This window comes from Podarcis pityusensis (genome assembly GCF_964106645.2).
Source record: "Podarcis pityusensis genome assembly, chromosome: Z".
Lineage (NCBI taxonomy): Eukaryota > Metazoa > Chordata > Lepidosauria > Squamata > Lacertidae > Podarcis > Podarcis pityusensis.
In genome coordinates this window covers 35,149,403-35,169,591 of record NC_138044.1, presented here as the reverse complement: position 1 = coordinate 35,169,591, position 20,189 = coordinate 35,149,403, and the positions used below count along the sequence as shown (strand labels likewise).

The following is a 20,189-nucleotide window of genomic DNA, read 5'->3' as shown; positions in this document are numbered from 1 at the left end:
ACTTCATTCATCCCTATACAAAAGACCTCAATAAGAAGCAGGATTCCAGTGACGCCAGCCCAAACCAATGCTTCTAGCAACATTGAGCTTGTAAACATTGAGCTTTCTCTGGTTTATCTTTTGTTCAACAGACAGTTATACAGGAACCTATTTTTCAAAGTAAAATAGCCACCGTGGGAGTGTAGATTTATTCTCTTTCATAAGGAAATGCAGATAGAGATAGAGATAGATATAAATATAGGCAAAATGAAGTTAGTTTTCCAAGGCTAGTTTTTACATTGAGTTTATTACTTAAAGCAGTGGTTGAAGATGACTCGCAGATTGGTGGAGTCTTATCTGAGAGTTTTTAGTGAAATGTTTTGTAAGCATTTGTTTGGAAGTCTTCAGAACCTATTTTAGGTTGTAGAATATTGACATCCTCACTTACTGTAGCATTTAATGCCTTTACTGAATTCTGTTAGTGGTTAGCTTGTTTTTATAGAGAGAAGCCTGAAAACAAACACCCCTACGTTTTTAGTTAAACATATAGAAAAGTGTGTCTGAATTTGGATTCCAGAATTAAGAGGTAGATTTTTTGGCTCAGGTTCAATGTAATACTGAGCTGCAGCTTACTGCTGCAAACCGTGAGTGTGTTTGAACTTCAGGTTTACATGTTCTTCCACTCTTTTTTCTTCCTGGTGCATCCCAGAGAAGGAAATCCAAAGCAACAGTTTAGACTAACTAAACTGGTTTGCTGCTACGTTTGTTGTTTAAAATATGGGTCTGTACAAATAGTCTGATCAGTACAGTTATACCTTGGAAGTCGAACAGAATCTGTTCCGGAAGTCTGTTTGACTTTCAAAATGTTCGGAAACCAAGTTGCAGCTTCTGATTGGCTGCAGGAAGCTCCTGTAGCCAATTGGAAGCCGCAAAAGCCACGTGGAATGTTAGGATTCCAAAGAACGTTTGCAAACTGGAACACTCACTTCTGGGTCTGCGGCGTTTGGGAGCCAAAACATTCGACTCGCAAGGCGTTCGGGATCCAAGGTACAACTGTATATGCAACTGCAGAGGAAGTGGTAGTCATGCCACTAAGAGAACATGTAAATGATGACTTTCTCTTTGGTGTATGATGTGGGAGGGGCATTTTGCTGAGCCAAAAAATAGAGAAACAAGGCCTTGCTCATTTGTAGACACTTATATACTGTAAATTGCATGTATATACATATATTATATACTGTAAATTGCATGTATAGATCATGGCGACCATTAGAATTGATGAATTAGGAATATCATGCCTTGTGAATACCATGACCTGCCTTTGAAGGAAAAGCTGGCAATCTAGGACTGGTCTTGTCTAATACATGAGAGAAGGCAAAAGGGAGTTAAATAAAAATATGGATATTTAATGAATTCAGTTAATACACTTGAGATTTCTCTGCTTCAGTGTTAGTTCTTCCTAACCACCTTCTGATATTCGTGAAGAATTAATTTTCTAGTGATCCAGGCCAGGTGGGAATGTTATCTTAGCTACTTAGGAACACTCTGTTTAATATTCTCCATGCTAAAATTAAGTAATGGCAGAGGTGAGGAGGAATGAGTGAGTTTGGGATTTACAATCACTGAAGAGGTGCCTCAGTATAACAGTGAGCACTATATTTTTCTCAACGTTGTTGGTCTCCAAGGTCCCCATTAAACAGGATAAGGATTGCTACTTCTCAGAACTTGTCAGATCCATGGCATACAACTTGCATGCACAATTGAGGCACTAAGGACACTGGTCTACCTTTGTGATAACCTTGTTTATACATTTAGAGAACATATTGACTACTGTATGCATTATTTCTACAGCAGAACTAGAGCTGTTCTTGTAAAGGTTTTGTAAGAAATACACAGGAGGAAGGAAGCAAGAAGCTTTGGATTCTAAAATGTCTAATTCAGTCACAGTGATACAGTGCTCAAATGAACTGTGGCAAATTTAATGAGCAATCGAGGACAGAGACACATGTACTGGACACACTAGGGAAAGAGATTATGTGTACAGGGACTAATTAGCATGAAATATGAATACATTCGTATAAGTAGTCTTGATCTATGGGCCTCCTATATTATAGGAAATGATTTTTGCATGAGTTTAATGAAGAGAAATTCAGAACTTGGTCTGTGGTAGAGAATTTTAAAATAGTACTTGAGCTTTTGGATTTCAGGAAACTTAAATGTTGTGGGGGAAGTTGTGCTAGTGATGGCCTAAATCAAATCAAAAACATATATCTTTCATATTGCAATGTCAAAGCAAGACAATATATTTGTATAGACTTCAGTAATTTTATCTAATGAACATTAAAACCAGATATGTGAGGTGGGATACATTCGATTACAGCGGTACCTCGGGTTACAGACACTTCAGGTTACAGACTCCGCTAACCCGGAAGTTGTACCTCAAGTTAAGAACTTTGCTTCAGGATGAGAACAGAAATTGTGTGGTGGCAGTGCGGCGGCAGTGGGAGGCCCCATTAGCTAAAGCGGTACCTCAGGTTAAGAACAGTTTCAGGTTAAGAACGGACCTCCAGAACGAATTAAGTTCTTAACCCGAGGTACCACGGTATAATTATACAAGTAGAGCAAACTGTACTATTGTACTTTGTGACTATTTAAGCCCATTCCTTTCCTCTTCAATTTCCTCAGCCTTCACCTCTAAGAAGTCACTCTGATTATTATAGCTACAGTCAGCGGCGTAGCATGGGTTGTCAGCACCCGGGGCAAGGCAAGTAATTTGCGCCCCCTAACCCAGGGCAAGGCAAGTAATTTGCGCCCCCTAACCCGGGGCAAGGCAAGTAATTTGTGTCCCCTAACCCCTAACCTGCCGCCGCTGCCAGCTTCTTCTTGCTCCCTGGTCTGGTCTGGTGTGGTTCTCTCCCGCGCTCAGCGCTGCGCTGGGCGGCCGCTGCACTGTCCCTCCCCCAGATAGTCCCTCGCTCTCTCTCCGCACCACACGCCTGGCACCCACCCCCTCCACAGTGGGCGGCGACCCAGCGGCTCGGATCGGATTCGCACAGCCAGCACTGCAGTGAGAGAGAGTGAGTGAGCCAGGTAGGGGCAGAGAGCTGCGAGTGCGAGCGCTCCCCCCCCAGATGTTGCGCCCGGTGTGGCCGGCCCCCCCCGCACCCCCCACGCTACGTCACTGGCTACAGTACTTTGAAAAAAAGTCCTAAAGTGTAATTTTTATTCACATCAACTATAACATTGCCCATAATACTTTTAATGGCTGCTCTGGCCGACTACATTTCTCTCCACATGGCTACTCCATTGTTTGTCCCTCACTTTTCCTCATGGCTTCTCTCTATTCTCCCCACATCTCCCCTCTCATCTCTCACCTCATTGGTGTTCCCGTCCCCTTCTCATTGCTCCTTACCTTCCTTCCCTTCTCACGATTGGGAAGGCCATGTCTCTCTTTGTCTTTTCTTTCTCTCTCACCTCCTCAGTGTCCACGACATACAATGTAAACACTTTCAGTACTTGGATGGTCTCTAAGGTGCTACAGGAAGGAATTTTTTTATTTTGTTTCGACTATGGCAGACCAACACGGCTACCTACCTGTAATGAAAACACTGCTAGTGTCTTTGCTCAGGTATCATAGAATCTCCGAGGGTAACATGGACAGCTTGTAAGAAACTGGCGGCTGCTTCCTCAAATTTTGTACAGTGGTACCTCGGGTTACATACGCTTCAGGTTACATACGCTTCAGGTTACAGACTCCGCTAACCCCTAAACAGTGCTTCAGGTTAAGAACTTTGCTTCAGGATGAGAACAGAAATTGTGTGGTGGTGGTGTGACAGCAGTGGGAGGCCCCGTTAGCTAAAGTGGTGCTTCAGATTAAGAACAGTTTCAGGTTAAGTACGGACCTCCGGAACGAATTAAGTACTTAACCTGAGGTACCACTGTATTTCTGTCACAGAGGGGAATAGAGAATGTGACAGTTTTTTGGTATGACCTTGAGGACACTGTCGTACCCATGGGCACCATGTTGGGAAAGCCTGATTTAGTGCTACATTTGCAAGCTAGTATGGGCTTGATTGAAGACTTAGTGTTGCAAGTGCTCCCCCTCCTCCCCATGAACAGCTGGACTTTACTAACATTTAGCTGAACTTTCAAGAATTTAGTTTCTTGTTTCATATGATTTAGAGGTCTTGTTTTAAAAGAATCTTAACAGTTTCTGAACAAACCAAAATGGGATGGTTCTGAATGCAGGGGGTAGGGGAACAGTACTTAAAGTTCTTAATGTAAAAATGTTTCATTGTACTCATTGCATTTCAGAATTAATGATTTCCTTCATCAGGGGCAAAACTTTATACCAGCAACGTGCAAAGATTAACTTAAAATGTTTTAGATTCAGGTAGGTAGCCGTGTTGGTCTGACACAGTTGAAATATATATTAAAAAATTAAAAAATGTCCAGTAGCACCTTAGAGGTATCTGAAGAAGTGTGCATGCACATGAAAGCTACTGGACAATTTTTTTATTTTAAAAAAAAATATTTTGACACTGTTCGCCTTTCCCTTGCTTTTAAACACGCCGCCTTCAAAGGCCCAGGTGTGCAGCTTAGGGATCATTTTGGACTCACAGCTGTCCATGGAGGTGCAGGTTAATTTTGTGTCGAGGGCAGCTGTCTACTAGCTCCATTTGGTATGGTGGCTGAAACACTGTCTGCCTGTGCACTGTCTCGCCGGAGTGGTACATGCTCTTGTTATCTCCCACTTGCGATGCTCTCTACATAGAACTACCTAATACATAATGCATCAGCTAGACTGGTGCCTGGGAGCAGCTGCCAGGACCATATAGCACAAATTCTAAAGGATCTATACATGGGCCAGTATGTTTTTGAGCACAATTCAAAATTTGAGCACAATTCAAATTGTTGATGTTGATTTTTAAAGCCCTAAATGGCCTCAGAACTGGCCTCACTGTCCAGCCAAGACAATGAGATACAGCTCTGAGGGTCTTCTGGCAGTTCCAACACTGTGAATCGTGAAGCTACAGCGAACCAGGCAGAGGGCCTTCTCAGTAGTGGCACCCGTCCTGTAGAAGTCTCACCCCCCCATCAGATGTCAAACAGACGTTTAGAAGACATCGGAAGGGGGCCCTGTTTAGGGAAGTTTTTAAAGGTTGATGTTTTACTGTGTTTTTAATATTTTCTTAGGAGCCACCCAGTCAGATGGGGGCATATAAGTAATAATAATAATTATCATTATTATAATGGGTTATGAAGATGATTTGTTTAGCTAACTAGGGTCTGTTATATACCATAGTGAAACGAAACACTCGCAAAATCATGACCATAAGGGAGAAAGAGAGAATATTGTATCTGTGTGCGTGTGATCACAGGTTTATAGCTTGAGCATCTACCAGTTTATTTATTTATTTATTCATTCATTCATTCATTCATTTTATATTCTACCCATCTTTCCAAGAAAACCCACTTAAACTATGGTTCAACATTATATGTGAATCTGCACACAGAGAGTCATTCTTAGAGGCCCTGAATTAGTTATATGGATCTGAAATAATGAATATTTTGGGTGCCAATATTTGACACTTTCTTATGGGCAAACTTTTATTGTTGCACAAAAAGAATGTGGGTATGAGTTATCAATTTATCTTTAATTTTTGACATACAGTGGTACCTCAGGTTACAAACGCTTTGGGTTACAAACACTTCAGGTTACAAACTCTGCTAACCCGGAAGTAGTACCTTGGGTTGAGAACTTTGCCCCAGGATGAGAATGAAAATCGTGCGGCGGTGGCAGCGGGAGCCCCCATCAGCGAAAGCATACCTCAGGTTAAGAACAGTTTTGGGTTAAGAACGGACCTCTGGAACGAATTAAGTTTGTCACCCGAGGTACCACTGTACAATAAATTTCTTGTAGGATATAAATGAATATTGAATCTTAGCATTCATTGCTAAAGCACAGTTGGGCATAATGCAGCCATTTTTGTCTAGGAATGATTTGGATTTCTTCAAGTGTATAGCTAAGAATTAATTTACTATATAATAGCATGCCCAAAAATAATCAAAGATCACAAAGATTCTAAATGCAGTGAAGAAATAAATATTCTTGAAAGCTGATAATCGGAATGAAATAGATGGGTTTAGACATATTTTTCTTAATAATGTCTATATATATTTCATATGTGTGTGATGTTTTCTGCCAAATTCATGGGCAATACTAGAAATTTCTGGAAAAATCATACCATCAGCCTAATTTTATGTCCCTGTTCTACACACATATTAGATTTTTCTTTCAGAATACAATATTTTGAATTATGGGTGGAAATTGACAGCAAAGCTGAATAAGGCTGTTGGCAGACAGCTTCCAGTATCTAAAAGTGTGTTGATTAGACATTCTGAGATAATGTGGCATTTGTGTCTTACCAGAATACTTCAGTCTGTGCAACAAATGATTAAACACACAAGAAAACCATTCATAAGATGCATGTCATAAAAATACTAATCTTTTGTGTGTAATTGTCAGATCTTTTTTAGTCATTAAACTAAAACTAGTTTTGATCATCATTAGTGAGGAACAGGATGCTTGATGAATAATTTAGTGATTGATTTTTTGTATTGCCTGATGTATGTGTAGCCACAGCACTGAGTATTGCATGTCACCGTTGCATCTATTTTAAATAAAGTGTCTGTTTGCTGATGAGTACCACAGCCATCATATTTATTCTCTATATTTTTGGAATTGGTCTAAACTTCTCATATTAATTTCTCTATGAAGTTATTACATTGAATTTAGTGAGGTTTAGTTTTACCTGCTAAATATAAGAGAAGCAGGATAAAAACATCCTTTCATTCCTTTTTGTGACAGAATAGTAAGAACAGGAGCGCCTGGTAGAGACTTGACCTCTTTGGTTTTATGTAGTGTTCTCTTTATTAGCTGAACCACTGTAAAAGTAGATATATATATGTGAAGCAGGACACACACACATGAAAATTGTTTTGCACATCAGTTATGAAGTTTACTTATCAGGACAGAATATTCCTATAGCTAAATTATATATAGCTAATATAGCAATAGCAATATATATTGCTATTTGTCAACTTGGAGTCAACTTGGAGTCCCAGTTTCCCAGCTTAGAAGTGACAGAATCCTTAAAGAAAACACATATATTTTCCTCTAGATTTGTCACAACTTTGCAGATATCTACAGAAGTAATCGCTGCAATGAGCGGAAAAAAGACATTTTGAATTCTAGGATGTGTGTTACATCCCTATCTAGGTTGGTGACAAAGGGCATTAAAACAAAGTATTGAACTCATCTAAGCTTTTAAAATCAATACTAAGTTGCTACCCAAGCAAGAGTAGCTATTATGCTTGACCACAATTAAACTCCTAATGACACAGCCTGGGAAATGCTCGCCATTTTAATATAACTTCTGTCTAGCTATCACCAATGGGAATGGGTGACTTCTAAAAGATGAACAATGCTTCAAGTATGACCATTAGAAAGTAAATGATCAATAGCAAAGAAAATGAGACATTTAACTGGAATTTATTAAGGTATATTTTTAGACTGGAATTGAGTCTGTGTGGGAGAAAAATGGAAGTGCCACAGTAGGAATTTGATCTATTTCTGTTTTCACCTATCTTATAGTTGCAGTGCAGACACTGTTTCCTGTCATAGTTAGGAGACTGAGGCATGCTGTGACCTTGCATGCACCTTGTTCTGCTCTCTCAAAGTCCTCCCTCTTCATTTGCTTTGACCTTAACTTATTTATTTATTCAACTTATTAGCTGCCTACTACAAAAAATCTAAAGTGTCTTGCGGAAATGTTAGGAGCCAAAAAGGCATTGTTTAAAAGCAAAAGGATACATTTCAATAACTAGTAAAAAAACCCCCCACAGAAAATAGCAGAAAAATTCAGCAGCAATAACATTTCAACAAATAGGTCACTATACAACTAGAGGCAGTCCTTCCTGGGAGAAGAGATGTTTTAACCTGGTACCAGAAATATGTTAATGATGGCAGCAGATGGACCTCACAGGAAAGAGCAATCCACAGATGGATTGTCACAGCTGGAAAGGCCATCCTGCGGAAGGCTTTAGATGAAGACTGAATGGTTCAGGCAGGTTCATAACAGGAGAGGTGCTCTGAAAGAAAGTTGTTGTGATCCTGTCTGTAAAGGGCTTTTTAGCTTAAAACTAGCGCTTTGAATTGGGTTTGGAAACATATAGGCAACCTGACCAACTGTGCCAAGATCAGTGTTATGTAATTGTCTCTCCTCAAGCCTATCAGCAGTCCGGCAGCCAGATTCTGCTCTGACTGCAATTTCTGGATCATCTTAAAAGGCAGTTGCCATAGAATGCATTTCATTAATTTAATCTCGAGGTTACCAGAGCACAGAGGACTGCAGCCAGGTTATCCCTGTCCAGGTAGGGTCACAGCTGGGCAACTCACTAAAGCTGGTGTCACTGCATGCCACCAAGGTTGCCTGTACCTCAAGTGACTCCCAAACGAGTCTTTCAGAGGGAGCATGACCTCTGTCAAAAGCAGGCTAAACATCACAAATATGGTCAGAGAACCATCTACCCGCCATGTCTCAGTCTTGGCTGGATGAACCTGCAGTTTACTGGGCCTCACCCAGCTCATTATTGCAACCATGAAACAGACTGACACATTCACCACCTGATCTGCAGAAGATGAAGAGGAGAAATAGAGGGAAGACAAAACTTTTCTTTGGTTGCAATTCATTATTTAAGTGGGCAGAATACTTTTCAGAGCAAGCAATCTTGAATACACCACCTTAAGGGAAAGAGCTGCTTCTTTTTCTTGTATGTCATATGCTTCCTTCCAGAAATAGAAGACAACAGTGGCTTTTAGCACTCAAAGTGTATTTTATTTTAAAATTACAGATAGGTAGCCGTGTTGGTCTGCCATAGTCAAAATAAAAAAAAATCCTTCCAGTAGCACCTTTAAGACCAACTAAGTTAGTTCTTGGTATGAGCTTTCGTGTGCAAGCACACTTCTTCAGATACCTGAAGGTATCTGAAGATACCTTCAGGTATCTGAAGAAGTGTGCTTGCACACGAAAGCTCATACCAAGAACTAACTTAGTTGGTCTTAAAGGTGCTACTGGAAGGATTTTTTATTTATTTATTTTAAAATTGTTATAGTTTAATCCTCTTTCAAGTTTTTCCTCACTCTTTAATTTTAAAATGATTTGTACAGTAAGGATAGTGCGATTTATGAGACAGTCGCACAGCTTTCTTAGGTAATATATAGCAGTATACCTTTGAATGGTATGTAGACAATGATATTTAGAACTTTTTATGGGCATTTTGTGTTTCTGCTCTCAAGGCAGTAAATCAGCCTACTGCTTGAAAAGACACAGGAAAGAAAGAGAAAGGAGGGGACAGACAATGTTGAAACAGTAATTTATAATCAGGTTTTCCATGGTATAATCCATTCATTCCTTAAACAAGAGTACTTGCTAACTGGTTGCTATAAAAAACTAAATTTGCAACTAAAGACCTAGATAGCCCGTCTAATTCTTCTTAATTCAGTTTATATAATTCCACCTATCACTAAAAGGCTCCAGAGTTGGATGCATATAATACAAAAATGGAAGAAGAAAATTCAGCAAATAAGCAGCCAAACATTTCCAAACAAAAATAAGCATGTAATAAAAATAAATAAATAACTGGCATAGTTCCTTAAACCCTCCTATAGCTCTGTGCAAAGAGGTGTCTTCAACTGCTGTTGAAAGGTAGACAATGTCAGTGCCAGACACAAGTCAGAGGAAGGTCATTCCAAAGATGGGGCACAACTGCTAAGGCTGTATCCTGTATCTAGTTCCCTGTGCTTTTCACCTGGTAAGGGAAAAGGTGGGCATTCAGTTTTAGTGAGGTGTTTCTTCAGGTATTTGGGTCCCACGTTATTTAGATCTTTCAACACATTGAATTGGGTTAAGAAATAAATAGGCAACCAGTACATTTAACTACACTGTTGTTAAATGTACCAGTTAACCACCATGACATCTTCATTCCGTGCTAGATATAGATTCTGAGCTATCTTCAAAGCAGCCACAAGTTCGACACTGTTTCACACACTAGCTAAACCTTATAATAGGTACTTGTTGCCACTGATACCACTTGGGCTTCTAGTGTCAAAGCTAGTTCTAGAAGTATACCCAAACTATGCATCTTCATTGAAGGGAAGTGCAATATTCAGATGCAATAATCTCCAATCCATAGTTCCTTTATCTTGTCAGGATTCAGTTTCAGCTTGATGGCTAATGTCTAATCTGATACTAATATTTAAATATATTCATATGTTTAAGGCCCATATTTATCCATGCTCAACCATGACACCTTCTAGATGATTGGTAAAACTTTTCCTACTTGAATTTGTCAAATCTTGTTTCTAGAGCCATCTTTCTTAGTGGCAATCACTCATAAATTAAATGTTAATTATGCAATTGTAAAAACTTGGTATCTCGGCCTGCAATTTCACTGTGAATTCAAATGAGACTTCAGTGCTCTCTGGATCTTTGAAATGTGGTTGACTATTAACCATTCCATTATACAGTGGTTTGAATACTGATATAAATATGTGAAAGAGAAGCTTTATTTGGGTGAGAAATATTTTCAGTCAGTTTTTGAACATATTGGTAGAGGAATATTGATGGCACCAGAAGCATATGCAACCAATGTTTGCCTGAAACTGTATCTGTTCTTCTATCACTTTTGTATGTGGGGACTGATTAAAAACAAATAATACTAATAGTAATTTTATTGTTTATACCCCAACCAACTGGCTGGGTTTTCCCAGCCACTCTGGGCGGCTTCTGGCAAAATATAAAAAATAATAAAATGTCAGACATTAAAATCTTCCCTGAACAGGGCTGCCTTCAGATGTTTTCTAAAAGTTGTGTAATTATTTATCTCCCTAACATACAAAACCTGAATAAGTGATATAATTTTTTTAATGGTGATAACCACAGTAATACATGTAATTCATAAACTTAAAGAGGATATATTGTTTGCAGCTGCCACATTATACAAGGTTTTTTGAAGGCTGAAATTGGAATACATCAAAGACTTTACCCAGTATTTTGTAATGAATGCAGTTCTATTAGAAATTGGAAACTTGTATGCAAGCAATATAGATTGTCTGATTTGTATAGGCAGAAAAAGGTTTAACATCAAGTGAATATGCTATGCCTATTCCCTTATCTGGATAAATGGCTGATGAATATGTATTTTTTTGCACGGGCACATATGGCAAAAGAGAGAAATGTACAAAATAAGATGAAGGATCTGAAATATTTGTGGCAAAAGTAGGTACTTTGAAGTTTTGGATAAATAGCTGAACTATGTGGAATACTTATCTCTTTCCCTGTTTTTTCATGTTTATCCCAGGTGGAGTTTGTGTATTTAATTAAAATGAAGAAGAATATTTACAGGTGTTCTTCTACTATGTTAATTTAAATTCAAGGATAAAGTAGAATTATTCATACAAACTCTCAGTAGAATGCTTCTGGCGGAAGACTTTATATCTATGTAATAAGTAATTCTTTGGACTAAGAATTGTGTTTGCTATGTTCACAGCTGTCTTTCAGCAACCAGTGTCTGAAAACCAGTTAAAAGAAACTGGCCTTTTGGTTATGAAGTTTGTTAATGAATCACTTACAGAGGGCTGTTTGCTGAAAGGCCTTAATGTTTGTTAAAATGCCAGGGATCTCTTCTATGTGTATACACAAAAACACAGAGATGCTTAATAGTATTCCCAGTCTGTAAATCGTGTTAATTGTCACAAGTTGATAATGGAGAAGGGAAACTCCAGAGGTTTGATTTCTAGAACTCACAACTGGATTTTAATAACAATAAAGTGATTATAAAAATAGAGGAATATGTCTCTTCATCTTCTGTTACTCAAAGAGAGTCACATTTTAAAATATTAATATTCATATTATATCACATTAAGTCAAATAGGTGTTATTTTGGCAGGTTAACATCTAATTGGTGAATCATAAACAGCACTGAATCTGCTATTTTTTGCCCCAGAATTGTTTTGTTTTTTTACTCACTTAAAAAATAAAGGTTCTGGAAAGAGTTGGTTGTAATGATATACATTGCACTTTGTTTAGGTATGCATGAATAATCTGAAGCTGACTCCATCAGGCTGGCTGATGAAGCAACATTATCTCATATGCTTTTGGTTTTGTTCTTATGCTAGCACTGACAAACAGATGCAACTTTACATCAATTATTCTTCTCATTTTTAATATAGTTTTCGTATCTGGCAGGCTTTGATACAGTAACTTTTGATTTAACTTGATATCACAGTCTGAAAATGAATCCTCCTTGTTCTTAAAAAACAAAACAAAAAACCACCTTGTCAGGATTGTTGGCTTTTATGATTACAGGGAGGATTGGAATGCAGCAGAGACACTTTATTTTCACTGCAGGAGCTGATAAATGTGCAATTTGCATCTCTTCCAGGTGGCATCATATGTATGCAGTTAGATCACACAGCTGTTGACTTAATTGGAAAATGGGTGTGGCTAGCAGGTGCTTTGGAAATCTGGGATGAAGAGCTATCTCAATTCATCTCGTATTGTATTGTCTTCAGCAGGTTGGGGAATATGGATAATTTCATCAACGGCATCTGATTCCGTATCAGTCTGTCTTCTCCCTCCACCCCTGGCCTGATATTGAGTATTGTCATGTGGAAGATAATAGTGAATATCTGCTTCCATAAAGCCCAAGTGATCACAGTTGTAATATAATTTTCTCTGAGAATACCCTGGATGTAACATTAGAAAATTTCTGTGAAGCTGCTAGAATTTTCTTATTTTTTGTTTCTTGTACATAGGAATTTTACAAAGTTCTGACCATTTGGTAGACTAGTTGTTTATCCTTTTTCTATTTCTCTGTAGAGTCTAAGTCCTTGTAACAAGTTATACGGAATAACTTTGATAAATTCTATTGCAACACCCAGAAGAGCCTGCCTTTTGAGTAAATGTCAAAATGGTAATAGCCTTTCATCTTGTATGCTCAGGGACAAAAATGGGGAGTTTTTAGGAGGCTAAATAATTTTAACCGGCTCTGAAAGCCTTTCTTATCTATTGTTATGTAGGAAGGGATGTTGTTGAAGTCTTCCCACAGGAAAGGATACATGCTGACTGTGACTGGGGTGAACAGGGTCCATTGCTTATGAAAGCAGAATTGTATATTGAAGAATTTTGTAAAAAGAGAAATCCTTATTTAAATAGTGTCCAGGTCCACTTGTGAATTGTTAAGAAAAAGTCATTGTAAATTGTTGTCTTTATTCATAACAAATGGACATCCGGCTGCAGAAATAAAAATTGCTTAGAAACACGTCAAGCAGCAGTAAAGATATCACTAATTCTACTATCTTACATTATGTTCCCTAAGTTAATCAAGCCCCACCTATTTAGAGGTTTCAGGTGCATTAATTCTGTGAGAGAAGGGTTGTGTGTGTGTGTGTGTGTGTGTGTATGTAGAAGTTAAGAAGGAGAAAAAAGAAAAGAGAAAATCTGTGTTTATATTCAAGTTTTGATGTAGTCTCTGACTGCTGTTGAAATTTAACTGCTTTTTACAAATACTATTAGCTGTTTTGCTAAACCAAGCCTTGTTTTAGTGAGACCACATAAACATGTAGCCTATGGAGGGGAGCTCACAACTGCTAGTCTTTTTAATGGGAGCAGGTGGCACTGTGATCTAAACCACTGAGCCTCTTGGGCTTGCTAATCAGAAAGTCGGCAGCTTGAATCCAAGGAGTGTGGTGGAGTCTCCTTTTTTGGAGGTCTTTAAGCAGAGGCTTGACAACCATATGTCAGGAGTGCTCTGATAGTGTTTCCTGCTTGGCAGGGGGTTGGACTCGATGGCCCTTGTGGTCTCTTCCAACTCTATGATTCTATGATTCTATGAATCCGCATGACGGGGTGAGCTCCCGTTGCTCTGTCCCAGCTTCTGCCAACCTAGCAGTTCGAAAACACACCAGTGCAAGTAAATAAATAGGTACTGAAGTGGTGGGAAGGTAGATGGTGTTTCCGTGCCCTCTGGCTTACATCACGGTGTTCCGTTGCACCAGAAGTGGTTTAGTCATGCTGGCCACATGACCCAGAAAGCTGTCTGTGGACAAACGTTGGCTCCCTTGGCCTGAAGTGAGAGGAGCGCCGCACCCCATAGTCACCTTTGACTGGACTTAACTGTCCAGACGTCCTTTACCTTTTTTACCTTTAGTCTTTTTTAAAGCAACATTGTGCTAAGCTAAGCTAAACCAAGGTTTGGCTTAGAATGCCACCGAAACTGAGACTCGTGGTTAAATTCTTTCTTCACTAACTATTAGCTATAGCCAATGCTATTTTTCTTTTTTTAAAAAAAATGTTTAGGTATACTCTCATTTTGACTCAAGAAAATCACCATTTTATAGTTCGAATCGGGTAAAATAAATACAGTAAATGGACAAAAGTACAAAGATTCACAAAATGTTTAGGGGTATCTGTCCCCTTGTGTCCCCCTAGAAAAAAGCACTGGTTATAGCTAACAACAGTTGGGTAGACCAGGATTGGATAGCAATGTTTTTGAGTTATAGCTACCGTCAGTTGTTTGGGTCACGCTAATTACCTTGCTTCAGTGGACCTATCCTGCATTCTTCTTTCTGTTTAGTCTTTATTCCTTGTCAGATCTCACCCACCTTCCCTTTCAAGATCAGTACTTGCCACTTCACCATTTTTCAAGTGAAGAATTGCATTTAAACCATCTCTCCATAGCTGCCTTTAAGTATCATGTATGTTAAGAAAATAAACTTCAGCAAAATATTCTCAGTTACTAGATTTCAGAGGAATCCTGTTAGCACTGAATTCTAGGGAGTTTTTTTAAAGTAGGGGGAACAAAACACCTGGAGGAAAGTTGCTTGGAATGATGAACAGGGGTATTATTTATATATTTCCTTCTTTAAAAAATCATTAAAAGGCTCAGAAAGATTGCTATTGTATTACAAAGTGCTGCATTTGGCCTCTCTTCCATTGTATTGCTTCACAGAGGGCACCTCCCTCCCTTCCTCTTAGGAACAAAATCTTTATTCTCTTTCCCATGAGTTACCTGAAAGAGTCAGAACTGCGCTCTAAGCAAAAGCAGACAGAGCTCCATTCTGATATGACTCAGGAGCAGTTCTGACTGTCACGAACAATTCCTTCCTTGGGGATTTGGTTGCAGTGCATCCCTTCAGAATGCATCATTGCCCTTATTGTGTCCCAAACTAAATAGACACTTGTACTAAACAGGCAAGTGGGGGGGGGGGGAGGCTAGCGGTCACATTGATTTTGTGAAACTTTTCCCATCTATAAAATAGAACTTTAGATATTGACTTCACATACTGCTCCCCCCTAAATTTCAGACACAATTTTTATACAGTTGGAGGAAGCAGGCAATGCTACCATAACTTAGGTATTTAATGGTTCATAAGAATAATACTGTTAAACATCATTGTAGATCACCCTGAATAAGAATTCTTGTTGAAGAGAATTAATGATGTTGTATCCTGGCAACCTGACCGGGGTGGGGGTTGAGGAGGGAGAGAAACCACTTAACCACAGCTTGAATAATGTTTAAAGGCTAATAATTTTAACAAAGACTCTTCTGCTCTCTTATTTTTGAAAGCCAACCATGAAACTGTCTAGAAAAAATGAAAGTAGAAAGCTATCCATTTTCTATTAATTTCTCTGTATACTACAAATGCATCAGAATACTTCAACATTTTAATTAAGTGTGGGTAAAATGTTATGACTGAAACAGAAGGTAATAAGCCCACTTGTTAAATCCTCTGCTTCATAAGAACAAGTTTCACGTGTTATAAACATGAAGAAATTTAAGTGGTGCTGTACTGACCTCTTGTTCTATATTCCGGCTGCTTTTCTTCAGTTGCATTGTGATTTCATCATTCAGTGTTGAGTGCTGTGTGCCACGTACACTACATGCTGACTTTTCATATCTCTTGAACTTTCCACAACAGAGGGTTCATAAGCACTAAAGTGTTAGCCTATTTTCCAGGATACTCACTCCCTTTAACATCATTCTTTCCGCATGGAGTCATAAACACAAAGGGAAATGGCTTTCTGATAGTCAAATATGCATTGGAACCTGGGGGTTCGAACCAGGCAACAATTAATAAATTGTAGTAAAGTCTCTTAAAACTGAAACACCTACTTAAGAATGCTTCCTTATTTACTAGCCATGAATGCTTAAGCAATTGTAAAACTTACATTGCTTTATGCTTCCCCCATCCCTTTCAGGAGGAATTTCAAAATACTAGGAAGCAAGCATGACAGTGCTGCATCATAATTTTATGAGTGGTGATGATCAGAGGTTTAGTGGTTCATAAGAAGGGCCCCTTTTATTATTTCATTATATCTATTTTTAAAATTAATATATCACCCTTGGGTATGTGGGATGTTTGGGAGGAATAGCACCTCCGGTGGGGGACATGTTGTACCCCCCTCTGGGGTAGTTTATCCACCTTTGGTCCCCACCCTGCACTCAGCTCTCACCCGTGGCCCCTAGAAGCAGTCAACATGCAACAGTGGCCACATCCCTGGAAACGGTTTTGACTGGCCGGCTAAACCAGGTGTCTCAAACCTTTGGTGAGTTAAGGACTGCCCCAACTTGCAAAAAAGAGCTCTGGCGGATTGAGTAGACGAGGCCAATAGTTGGTCCAGCAGCCCAGAAGGTGAAATGAGGGGCAGATGGGGCTTGCCAACATCAAGATGGAACCTTGAGATGGAAGATAACCCATCTCGTAGAAGGAAAGCTCCAATCCAAAACTTCTGCTGCCTTCTGGCTGTAATCATTCATTAGAAAGGCTTTGGGAGTTATCCCTGAGGAAAAATCTTCTACCAGTCTTTGCAGCCACAGCAGGCGCACTCCATTGTCTTTTGAGATAGACAGATGCCAGCAAAAACAAATACTAGGAATCTCATGGTGGTTTACAGCATAAATATACAAAATAATAATTTTTTAAAATAATAAAAACATGAACTAAACCAAAGCAATCCAGTAACCCTCCCTCCAACAAACAAATTTTAAAGGACATAGAATGTTAATCAGCCAAAAGCTTAGTTGAAGAGGAATGTTTTAGCCTTGCACCTAAAGATGTATAATGAAGGTGCCAGGTGAGCCTCCCTGGAGAGAGCATTCCACAAATGGGGAGCAACTGTAGAAAAGGCCTGTTCTTACGTTGCCACATTCCGGATGCTTCATTCATTAGCTCCTGTTCTGCCCCTCATAGTAAACTGTACTGCTCTAGGGTAGGATTAGCAGCATTTTCTAGTGTGCCTTCCCAAAGTAAGTTGTCATGTCTTCAAAATGTAAAAGTTCATGATCCTACCCAATAATTAATGACACATTCAACATGAAAAAGAAGCTTCAGGGGAGGCCAAAATGTTTTCTGAAATGCTTCTCTCCAGCTTCAATTTCATACTCGTTTATTGCTGTATTCAGTGAATCTTTCTTCCTATACAGTGGTACCTCGGGTTACAAACACTTCAGGTTACAGACTCCGCTAACCTGGAAGTAATACTTTGGGTTAAGAACTTTGCTCCAGGCTGAGAACAGAAATCCGGCGCTGGATGCGTGGCGGCAGCAGGAGGCCCATTAGCTAAAGTGGTACCTCAGGGTAAGAACGGTTTCAGGTTAAGAACGGACCCCCGGAACGAATTAAGTTTGTAACCAAAGGTACCACTCTATACATAAAAACTGCATCTTCCTATACAGGGATACCTTGTGCAGTTCACAGGGGGTGGCCTTGTGAACTCCAGCCTGAGGACCAGTAGACAGGATATTGATGAAGCAGCTCTGATGGTTGTTGGCCAAGAGACGCTGTTTAACAGAATGGGGAAAGCCATTCTGTGACTTGTGAAGCACCCAGCATTAAAAGCAGTTGCCACAAAATTTAACAGAGGGAGGAGAGGTTATTCACAGAGCAGTTTGACAAGCTGCTCTGTGAAGAGCCTCTTCACTTTAAAAGGGGATGAGGCAAGCTGTGAGGGGAGGGAGAAGAGCTTGGGGTAAGCTGTGGGGAAGGCTGGTGGTGGGAGATAGGTGAGGTGGTAGGGAAATGGTCAGATGTGTGGGGAAGGCGTTAGCAGATAGATGAGAAGGGTGATTAGGGAAAGCAGGGGAGGCAGTCTCTAGTAGTAGCATATTTATGCTTGAAAGCTAGCACTTTCTGATAACAGTCATGTCATTACAGAGTCTATGAGGTTTTACTGTATAGTGATGTCACTAAGGGAAATGAAGCTATTTCAAAGGGAAGGCATGACTTTCTGAATATGACATTTTCCTCACTTGAATTAGTAGGGCCTTATCACTGGGTCTTTTAAGGTAGGGTCTTCTCATTGTCTCCCATTCAACATCATGGCAAGTGAAGCTGTATCTTTTCCTCTGGGCTTTTGGAGGCAAGAATGAATAGTTCATTGAGGTCAGTGTGTGGTACCTATTGTGCTCTTATGTTGTCCTCTCTTTATATTGAGTGTACTTTATATGAATTTCAATTGGTTTTAGAAATATGTATTTGTTTGTTTTAAAATGTAGTATACCAACCTAGGGGGACGCGGGTGGCGCTGTGGGTTAAACCCCTATATGAAACATGCATAGTAAGATGCCCTAAAACGTTCACAGTACAGATGTTATCTTGATTCCTAAAAGCATATGCTATTAAATAGGTAATGCAAGCCTTTCCAGCCAATTAGATTTGAAAACTTTCTTTTGACTGGAATAGTGATTTAAGACTTTTGTTTATGGGAACAGATAGGCACTGTTTGCAGCTGTTTTGAAACCCTTCAAAAGACGCGATTAGTGGCAGTGTTAGATCAGTAAGTATTTAACGGTTCACAGTGTGACAAACTTACCTCATGATAACCTGAACTATCATCCAGAGAATATCAAACTGTATCTTCTTCTGCTGAATGAGAACCAATTTTGGGTGTGTGGGGGTGGGGTGTGTGTGTCATTTCTCTCTGTCTAACCTTACTTGATTATAGAGGTATTCTTCCGTGTTGGCAAAGCAGTTGCTAAAAGTACTTCATATCAGTTTGCTGAATGCATCTCACTATTGCTACTTACGTTTTCATCTATCACAGCTGAATATTTAGTTTCATAAATGTATCCTGTAAAACAGAGGTGGAAAAACTCTAGTCCATGGGGCTAATTAGGCTCACCAGGTATCCTCATTTGGCTCTCAAGGCTGTTTAAGCCAAGGCCACCCAGATGTCTTATCAACTGACATCATATGACATCAGCTAAGCCATGCCCACTTGTTTATCAGCTGTCATCAAACAGTGGTGAACTCAAGCCATTGCTGTAAAGAAAAGTTCCTTTGCAGCTGCGGCTTAACATTGTTATTTGAATTTTGTACCTTATCTCATCATGCTGCTGAGTATTTGATGGGATAAGGTGCCCAATTCAAAAATTCAAACATCACCTAAGCTGAAGTTGTAGCTGCACACTCCCAACTGAACCTTTGTAGCCACAGCTTTATATTGCCTTGACTTTGTTTATTAAATTTATACACCACAGTTCCTCCCAAATTTGTTAGGGGATTGACTGTTGATGTGATTTGAGGAGGGTTGGCTGTATACGGCTGTAATCTTCCAGCCAAAAGTTGTTCTCCATCTCTGCTGTAAAATTATACCACTGTATAATTTTTTTGCTGTACTTTCCCTTATGAGAGTAGAGTAGTCAAACTGGGAGATCAAAAATGTTGGTTTTTTCATTTGTCCCACTGGGAAAGGAAATTGTTGATGGCCGCAGGTAGACTCTGCCATGAGAGAAATGCTCCCTACCTCATAACTTTATTTTTTAAAAACTAATCCATCCTTCATCAGAACATATGGGGGCACAACATAAATAGAAATTTAAAATACAGAATCAAATAAAACATAACAGATAAACAAGGAGGTTGTTGTTTGGAGTTGATGGCATAGTTCTAGACTAGTATCAACTAGCTTGAATGATCAAACTAGTATTTTTATAGTACTGTTATATTTGAAGATGAAGATTCAGTAAAATTGTGTTAGTCAGTGCAGACAATACTTCTTCCAAAACACGTGCCAATCCATAGGTTAGCAGTACATCACAGAATCTATATCTGGAGGTGACTGCATGTGTGGAAGGACATTGCT

The 20,189-nt window shown here is 39.3% G+C and overlaps 1 protein-coding gene across 1 annotated transcript in view; it reads left to right on the top strand.

The window, feature by feature from the left end:
• The window catches only part of DIAPH2 (diaphanous related formin 2), a 346,556-nt gene that overhangs the window by 100,480 nt on the left and 225,887 nt on the right, over nt 1–20,189 (top strand). The window lies entirely within an intron of this gene.